Raw genomic sequence first — 9,618 nt, 5'->3', positions numbered from 1 at the left:
TGATTATTTATGCCTCTATGCACATACCAAAACTTAGCTATATTCTTGTGTTACCTCTATCCTGTCAACTAATTGGAAAGAATTGACACTCATAACTTGTTTTAATGAATCAAGATATGCCATCCTGTCTCAGGGGATGATTTAGCTGGAGGCCTCAGTTAATAATTCTGGAATTGACATCAATACTTGTCACAATTGCTTTAACTTTCATATAAAGATAGCATTCCTATCAGTGGCAGTTATAATCTAATGAAAAAAGTTCTAAAATATGCCCATTAAAGTAAATAAGCTATTGACAGTGTCAAACTAATGATGCTTGCAATGTGCTTTCAAATTCTGCCAGGAAGTTTCTGAAAATTTGAAGCAATAGAAGTACATTTGAAAGAATTGAAATTTCAGACTAAAATAAATTTATACAGTAGATAATTCAGGGGAAAGTTATAAAAACTTCATGATCATAACTAAACACTTTGAGGGAACTTGTTAATGAGCTTGGGAGCTTAGAACATAGGACACAACTAGGTCAACTGGCACAACAGTCCACAAAAATAATTATGTACTTTCTAAGCAGCTCTGATGGCCTAGTATGTAATAAGTTGCACTATCAACTGAACTGAAAGGCAGGCAGTTCAAATTCACCAACTGCTTCATTGGAGAAAGATGGGAAATTTCATTTCATGCAATGTACAGCCTCTGAAGACTCCCTGGAGATTTCTGACTTAATGGCAAAGAGTGAGTTTTTCATTCTATTTGGGTGACTAGTGATGGATTTTAAAGTTTTCAAGCAGCCATCTATGATGTAACTATTATGTGGATCTTTTATTTTTTCTTTCCAGAGCAAAGAAGAATGAATTCAATCATATTCAAGGAAACAGTCCAAAATCCTAAAGAGCCTGTGACGCTTAAAATCCATTACCTTGACACCTGAATCAAATGGTGACCAGGAAAACTCACCTCACAAGTCACCAGTCTGACCAGGAAAACAGTAGACGGTCATGGGCAGAGTCAAAGAAAGGATTATAAAATAAAATTCATAAAATATAATAATAAAGACAGGACTCACTGCTTTGACAGACTGATGAAGCCTGCTAGACTACAGCCTCTATTGTTGTCACAAGGTGCTGTCGAGTCAGCAGTCATCCATAGGAATCCTATGAACATAAACAAAACTTTGCCCTATCCTGTGCCATCCTCACTATATTTGCTGTGCTTGAATCTGTTGTTGAAATCACTGTCAGTCCATCACACTGAGGAACTTTCTTTTACAGACACTCTATTTTTCCCCAGTGATGTCTTTTCCCAAGGACTAGCACATCTTGACAACACATCCAAAGTATGCGAGACAGTTTCGCCATCTTAACCTCAGAAGAGGTTGTGTTCTTTTCATGACAGATTTATTTCTGCCTTTAGATGCCTTTTAAGCCTGAAACCAAACTCACCCCCAGGGATCATCTGCCCAAAAGTAGACAGATACATAAAGTGAACAATTCTCATGAGGAATATATACCACAGAACAATTAATAATGTAAGACCAAAATAACAGTACTTTACAAATAACCAGTTCAGAAGGCAAGATAGTGCAGGAAAGAAGGATAAAGTGAAATGGAGAACCCAGGGAGGAAATGCCGTAAAACAAGACATGTAAACATTGTTGATTAAAAACTAATTTGCACTATAAAATTTCAAATGACAGTAAAGTAAAAGAACATATTCCATAAATTATAAATTATATTTTACTCAAATGCTATCTATGGATATTCTGTTTAAATCTACAGATAAAAGGCATTTATTTATACATGTACGTATACATGTGTATATATATAGATACTTTATAGCTAATGTTAAGGGATAGAATTGAGAGTCAGTCCCTATCTCTCTCTTTCTCCCACTCTCATAAAAGAGGACTAAAAGCAAGGTTTCTCAGAGAAAATAGGAAGGGAAATCAAGGATAGATGCATCTAGGTGAAGAAATCCCTTCCTTAGGAATGCAGGAGATCTCCTCTTTCCAAACCGTAACCAATCCTGCAGGTCCCTGCAGGGCCGAGGCTATCATCAGTCTTAAGAGACTGGGAGCCAACAAAAAGCGATACACATCTGAGACTGCCCTCTTTCTCTGCTGGCTGCATTCCAGAATGTTTGGATCCACCTCTGATGCTCCAAGGATGTTTCTCTCTCTTCGCATCTCTTCACTTCTCCTCGCTTCTCTTCTCTTCTTTTCTTTCTTTTTCTCTTTAACTCTTTTGTATGGTCTATCTTTATCTTACACCAAGCATGTCTCCTTTGCATTATCCTAATAAATCTTTTTCATTTGCTTTGCTAAATTGACACTCTATGTCTGTTCACTTATTTAGAGTCAACTCAACTCACCTCCTTGAGGGAAATATTAATGAGTGGTGAAGAGATAAAAAGAACATTAGGTATAGCACATTTGAGATAACATACAGGAAGTGTGTACAGGATTTTTTTATGCGTAGTCTATTTCCGTGTGAGAAATAAAATGAAGGGAGAATATGGCAGTTGCCCATCACCCCCAAGCTTGCTTGACCACTTCCTGAGAAACTTAATAACGCCTGAGCTGATGATCATCAAGGACCAGACCAAACAATGGATCCTGATAAGAGTCTGAGCTTGAGAAAACAAAAGCTAAAACCTAACTAAAATAACAAGCCAAATTCCAAGAAGTACCAACTTAGTCCTCCGCAGGACCCCATTAAAAGGAAACCCCCCAAAACGCCCGCATGCCATTTGCATCCTGTCTCCATGGCAGGCGGCTGGGTCACTTGGCATCCCACTCAGACCACGCAATAAAGGCCTGTTCGTTTCTTGGGACCAATTCCTTTCTTTATTTCTCTCCCTCACACCCTCACGTTCCTTTTTTATATCTAACATAAAACAAATCTCTTTGGCTTATTATGAGAAAGTTTTTTAGAGAACTTTATAAAACAGTTTTAGAAAATGTTTTCTATTTTTACGAAGATGGCACAAACTACTGCATAATTACCTATTCTGTATTCAGAAAATACTCATGGCTGTGTCATTTGTGGTCAGTACCTGAAACTTAAAGCAAAGATTTAAATTCGTGAGGAAATATTTTAAATCTTTTAAAATTCACTTGTTATTCAAATTGTTCTTACCAGAATCTTAGCCAGGCCCTTGATGAATCCTACTTTTATTAGCTGCGTAAAGCTGTTGTTTTTAGTTCCAAATCAACAACTGGCTTTTGATTCACAGCAAACAGAAAGAAGGCTAATCTCCTCCCCTGTTATTTACAGCTTCTGAAAACTATTTGGAAGGCCAGCTGTTGGTCAGTTTTCACTTGATAGTTCTTAACAAAAATACCAACATATATAGAATACAATTCCCAGTTCTGAGACATTCTCAAATATTTTGCTTTACTTGAGGCTATTGTTACCACCACTGTGTCAATCCACGTCCCTGAGCTTCCTCTTTCAATGACTTGTGAGTTTTTCAAGAATGATGACTTTTTCTAAAGATTGGTCCCCTCCTGATTACATGGTCAGTATAAGTGAGACAAAAATCCTTAAAGGAGGCTTCTGACCACCATTCTCCAAGATAGATCTGTTTGTCCTCCTGGAAGCCTAAGGTGTGTGCATTCAAGATTCTTCTCTAAAATCATAATTTAAATGCCATCAGTGCTTTTCTAAGTCTTTTGTATATAATGTGATTGAGAAGCTTAGTGTAAAGGAGCTGTGCTGTTAACCTGAAGGCATGCAGCTCAAATTTACCTGCTGCTCCACAGGAGAAGTATGGGCAATCTTTTCCCATGCGATTTACTACCTCTAAAAACCAACCAGAGCATCAGCTATAGGCTGATTTGACTCAATGGTACATAACAACATAGCACTACTATTAATATTCTTCACTGTTGTTGTTGTTGACTGCACAACTCACAGCGACCCTATGAACAAAAGGCTTGAAGTCCCTCTACAACTTTCGACATTTATCAAAGTCCAGACAGTTCCAGCAAACATGTTATTCATGATGTGGTTACCAGTCCTGCTTCCTACCATGGAGTTAATTCCCAACTCAGAGTGGCCATATGTAGAGTTTTCAAGTATGTTTCTTGAAACAAGAGCAATTTGCCTTATTTCTCCCTTGGAGCTGCTGGTGAATTCAAACTGCCAGAGGATCACAGTCTCTGGTGAACAGTACAACTTTCTTTGGACCAATCTATCTGAGCTGCCTCCACAATTAATAGTCTGCATGAACCACAACTCCCCCTACCTTGAAAATGGGAGAAAGAGATGATCTTCAGTTACTTTTATACTGTTTGGTATAAGACTATAATTGTTGTTGTTGTTGTTATGTGCCATCGAATCGTAGGCAACTTCTAGCGACCCTATAAACCAAAGTCCTGGACACCTGTATAACTTTCGTCCTATCTCCATGTTCATACACAGGGTTTCCAGAAGCAAGCTATTATGGAAGTGGATGCCACTCCTGCTTTTAAACTTGTTTTAAATGAGTAGAACAGTAAATCAACAGAGAATTTCCAGAAATTCAACCTGGATGTTAGATGGAGCTTGACTGAAAATAGAGAATACCAAAAGGGTTACTGGAAAACCCCTATTTTGGCTCATTAGCCTCTATACCTATAGTGATTCGATGGCACTTAACAACAACAACATAGAGACAGAGAGAGCAGTTGGCCTAGCGGACAGAAAGTCATGCTCCCAAGCCAAAGGTGGATGACTCTACTCTGCGGCCCTCAGGCCTGCCTTTAACTGTTTTTGGTGAAACATTCTTCTATGTCGTGTAACCCTGGTATGGTTTCTGTGAAGCCGAACACTGTGACACTGATGAATCAAATGTGAGAATGGTTATGCAAGGGGGACAGTGTTTGGTGGTGCTCCCTGATTAAAACAAGCTTGGAAGCAGGAGTGGCATCCACTTCCATAGTAGCTTGCCTCTGGAAACCCTATGAACCTGGAGAAAGGACGAAAGTTATACAGGAGGTTTCCAGGACTTTCGTTCATAGGGTCGCTATGAGTCTCCTATGACTCAATGACACTTAACAACAACAAACAACTTATTTTAAAATAATCAGCAAGATACTACATTTATAATTTCTACATTGTGTTGGAACACTTTTTTTTTTTTCATTTTTTGTGCATGTACCGTCAAATCAGATCTGACTGGTACAGGAGGAAATTGTCCCTTCTTCTCCGGCAGAGCATCTGGTGGATTTGAACCGTGTACCTCTGGGATTACAGTACAGCTTCTTGCCACTAGGCCACCACAGCTCCCTTAGGAACACCTTTTATGAGAATGAAACCAATAGGGGTAGTTATACTCTATAAGGTCCTTATGAGTTGGAATTGGAAGTGGCAGGTTTGAACTTGCACATATGAGAGTATCTCTTCTAAAATTCTTTCAGTGACTATAACACAAATGAAATTATTACATGAATGCTTTAGTGTTGGCAAATGAACTCACACTAGTCCAGCTCACTGAGGTGGGATCTGTAGATGTTAATGTTACTGTAAACGCATTGTTCCAGTAGATTTTCTTTAGTAAATACATATTTTTGCTTTTCTATAAAGGACTATCAAAAGATCACCTTGAGATGGATTGGAATAAAGTATCTACATTTTTGTTCCTTAATAGATATTTCTGTTATCTCTGTCCAGATGACATAAAAAATGTCCTTAAAGGCATATGTGATAGGTCTTAGGATTGCCCTAAAATACCAGATTATTTTATCAGCAGAGATAATAGAAGAGCCAATAGTTTTAGTTAAATTTACTACTACTTGACTCTTAATCTTTTATGAGATACCCTCTTCAGTAGCAGTGGCAAAGTTTAACAAGGCAGCAAGTAATAAATGATAAATAGAAAGTAGCAAAATAGGAACTTTTAAACATTGTGGTTGGGTTTGTAAAATGGTACAAACCATTCCAGAAGGCTGTTTGGTGTTCCCTCAAAAAGCTGAACATAGAAATTACATATGACCCAGCTATTCCACTGCTTGGAATATACCCCCCAAAAATGAGAACGGGGGCAGAAACAGAGACTTGCACACCAATGTTCACGGGAGCATGATTCACCCTTGAAAGAACATGGAAACAGCGCAAATGTGCAACCACAATTGAATGGACTGAGAAATTATGGTACGTTCACACAATCAAATACTATGCAGTAGACAGAAGCAATGATTGTGTAAAATACTACATAACTTGGGAGGGACTGGAGAGTATTATGTTGAGTGACCTAAAGCAATCCCATAAGGACAAATACTACAAAAAACCATTATTGTAGACTGAGTATGAGGATCAAACGGGGGAAGGTTGGAAGCAGAGGAGTGAGGATGGGAGGTCATAGGGTCACACAATTTGATGGGAGTGTGTGTGTGTGTGAAGGAAATGGGAGAGATTTGGTGTGAAAAACTGTGTATTTTAACAAACAGATGCTGCCCTGGTTGTGCTCACCAAGTTGTGCCAAGAAATCTGGAGAACAACACGTGGCCAACTGACAGGAAGAGATCTATATTTGTTCCCATTCCAAAGAAAGGTGACCCAATAGAGTGTGGAAATTGTAGAACAATATCATTGATATGACATGCAAACAAGATTCTGCTCAAGACTATCCAAAAATGACTGGAATAGCACATCAGCAGAGAACTGCCAGAAGTCTAGGCTGGGTTTTGAAGAGGTCGTGGTAGTAGGGATATTATAGCTAATGTTAGATGTATCTTAGCTGAAAGCAGGGAATGCCAGAAGAATTTCTATCTGTGTTTCACTGATTATGCAAAGGTGTTTAACTGTGTGGCTGACTATGAGAAGATGGGAATCCCAGAACACTTGATCGTGCTAATGTGAAACCTAATCTTGGACCAAGAGGCAGTCATTAGAACAGAGCAAGGAAACACTGCATGGTTCAAAACTGGGAAAGGTATATGCAAGGGATGTGCCCTAGCTCCATACCTTTTCAACCTATAAGCAGAAAAGATTATCCAGGAGGCTGGGCCCCATGAGGAGAAATGTGGCATCAGGACTGGTGGAAGATCCAACAATAACCTACATTATGCAAATGACATAACCCTACTTGCTGAAACTGAGGAGCACCTGAAGCACTTGCTTCAGAGGGTCAAGGACTACAGCCTTCAATATGGATTAAGGCTCAATATCAAGAAGACAAAGATCTCACTACTGGACCAATTGACAGAATCAGGATGGATGGTGAAGAGATTGAGATTGTTCACAGCTTCAGTTTGCTTGGCTCCACAGTCAACACTCTTCACACCAGCAGCCAGGAAATTAAAAGACGTATTGCCATGGGAAAGTCTTCTGTTATAGACCTCTCCAGGTCTGAAGAGCAATGGTGTCCCTCTGGAGACTAAGCTGTGCCTGATACAGGCCATGGTCTCTGCAATCGCTTGCTATGCATCAGAGAGTTGGACAATGACTAGGGAGGATAAAAGGAGAATTGATGCCTTTGAGCAGTGGTGCTGGAGAAGAGTACTGAATGTACCATGGACTGCTAGGAAAACAAACAGATTCACCCTAGAGAGGGCTAAGCCAGGCTGCTCTTTGGAGGCAAGGATTCTGAAACTTCGTCTGTCATACTTTGGACATGTTGTAAGGAGGTAGAGGTCCTTGGAGAGGAACATCATGCTTGGAAAGGTGGAGGGACGGCGTAGGAGGGGAATACCGTCTATGAGGTGGATTGGTTCAGTGACTGGGGTAGTCGGGATATGTGTGTCGGAGATAGTGAGATTGGCACGGGACAGAGCAGGGTTTAGGGCTGTTGTACATAGGGTTGCTATGAGTCACAAGCAACTTGATAGCACAGCAACAACAACAACAGTAGGAAAGAAGTGACTACAAGTAGATATATAGATGGAAACAGTAAGAATTAAATAAATTATATATGTGGAGAGAGACATTGAAGTCGCTCAGTATCATTCGTCAGATTAATAATAAGATCAAATGGTCAATAGATTATATATTGCATTGATTCCAGTTCAAGTTGAAGTAAAAGCAAATTAAAACAAGACTACATGAAACAAAATATGCCTTTGAGTATTGTTGTTTTAGTTAAGTGCCATTGAGTTGTAGGTGACTCATAGCAACCCTATGAACGAAAGCCCTCAACACTTGTGTGACTTTCATCCTTTCTCCAAGTTCATAGGGTTTCAGGAGGCAAGCTTTTATGAAAATGGATGCCACTCCTGCCTCTAGCTTGTTTTAATCAGGGAGCTCCACCAAATGCTGTCCACCATAGATAACCATTAACACATTTGACACATCAGTGTCACAGTGTTCAGCATCAAAGCAACTATAAGTTACTGTTATATGGCAAGTTGACACACCAGGGCTATACAATCTAGAAGAATGTTTGAACCAAAACCAAGAAAAGCAGCCACGGTTTAAAAGTCACCCAAGACAATATCTCTCATGCACTTAGACACAAATATCCTCCACAAAATTCTGGCCAATAGAATGCAACAGCATATTTAAAAATATAATCAATCACAGTGAAATGAGAGACATAAAAGGAGTGCGAGGAAGGTTCAACATAAGAAAAACAATATACAGTCTCAACTTCAAGAACTTATTCTACAGCAAATTGCCTTCAAGAATTTGGTGCAGAAATCCCAGAGGTGCACGGTTCGAATCCACCAGATGCTCTGCCGGGGAAGGAGGAGCAATCTCCTCCTGTACCACTCAGATCTGATTTGACGGTACACACACACAAAAATAATAATAATAAAAGAAAGAATTTGGTGCAGAGAAACTGCGAGGCAGAGCAGCAGGCCAGCCGGCCACCCCCCCACCCCCAACTCCAGTCATCCACGTCCGTTCATCATTGTGAACACCAGCAAGAAGACTGGGATCGACTGCAATATTTCTAATGATAAGTTTGTTTAAATTTGGTAACACATTTGAAATAGATGATGACATAGAAGTATTAAAGTGAATGGGAATGGCTTGTGAACTAGAATCGGGAAACTGTTCAGCCGAAGACCTTAACACTGCGAGAAGTTTGTTACCTAAAGCTATGGAACGTTCTGTGACAGAAATGGCTCAGGGATAAATCATCGGTGTATTTGTCACATCCTCGGGTTCAACTTCAAATGGCACAAGGCTTTCTGCCAGTGACTTGACCAACGGGGTGGATGGGATGCTGGCCACAAGCTCCAATGGTTCTCAGTACAGCAGCTCCAGGGTGGAGACTCCAGTGTCTTACATTGGGGAAGATGACAACGACAACAATGACCTTAATGAGAATGACGATGAAGACTGATTTTTCTCCCCATCAAGGTCTGTTGGCTTCAGCAAGAAGAAGCAAAAATTGTTTAAGGAGGAGAAACCTTATTTTTTTTTTTTGGTTAATGTTATTCCTCTATTTCTTTTTGTCCTTCCCCCCAAAAGATATTGGTAAGCTATTAAATTTAGATATGCACCTCTAATAAGCAAGGAAGGATTTTTTCCCATAGGATTTTTTAAAATGTGGGTGGCGTGGCCGTGTGTTTTGATACCAAGTGTGCCGATGCGTAATCTTTGTTTATTTTCTAGGATTTTGTTTTTTTAAAATTTTCCCCCAATTCAAGGGTTCATGTTTAAATTTTTTTAACCGCCTTAACAATTCTTGCTG

The 9,618-nt window shown here is 39.6% G+C and overlaps 1 pseudogene; it reads left to right on the top strand.

The window, feature by feature from the left end:
• Nucleotides 1–5,425: 5,425 nt before the first annotated feature.
• LOC102865030 lies at nt 5,426–9,267 on the top strand (annotated as a pseudogene).
• The last annotated feature ends 351 nt before the right edge of the window (nt 9,268–9,618 follow it).

The sequence above is a fragment of the Elephantulus edwardii genome, unplaced genomic scaffold, assembly GCF_000299155.1.
Source record: "Elephantulus edwardii isolate Elephantulus edwardi_28Jun2011 unplaced genomic scaffold, EleEdw1.0 scaffold00005, whole genome shotgun sequence".
In the NCBI taxonomy this organism is placed as follows: Eukaryota; Metazoa; Chordata; class Mammalia; order Macroscelidea; family Macroscelididae; genus Elephantulus; species Elephantulus edwardii.
This window is presented reverse-complemented; position numbering and strand designations above follow the sequence as displayed.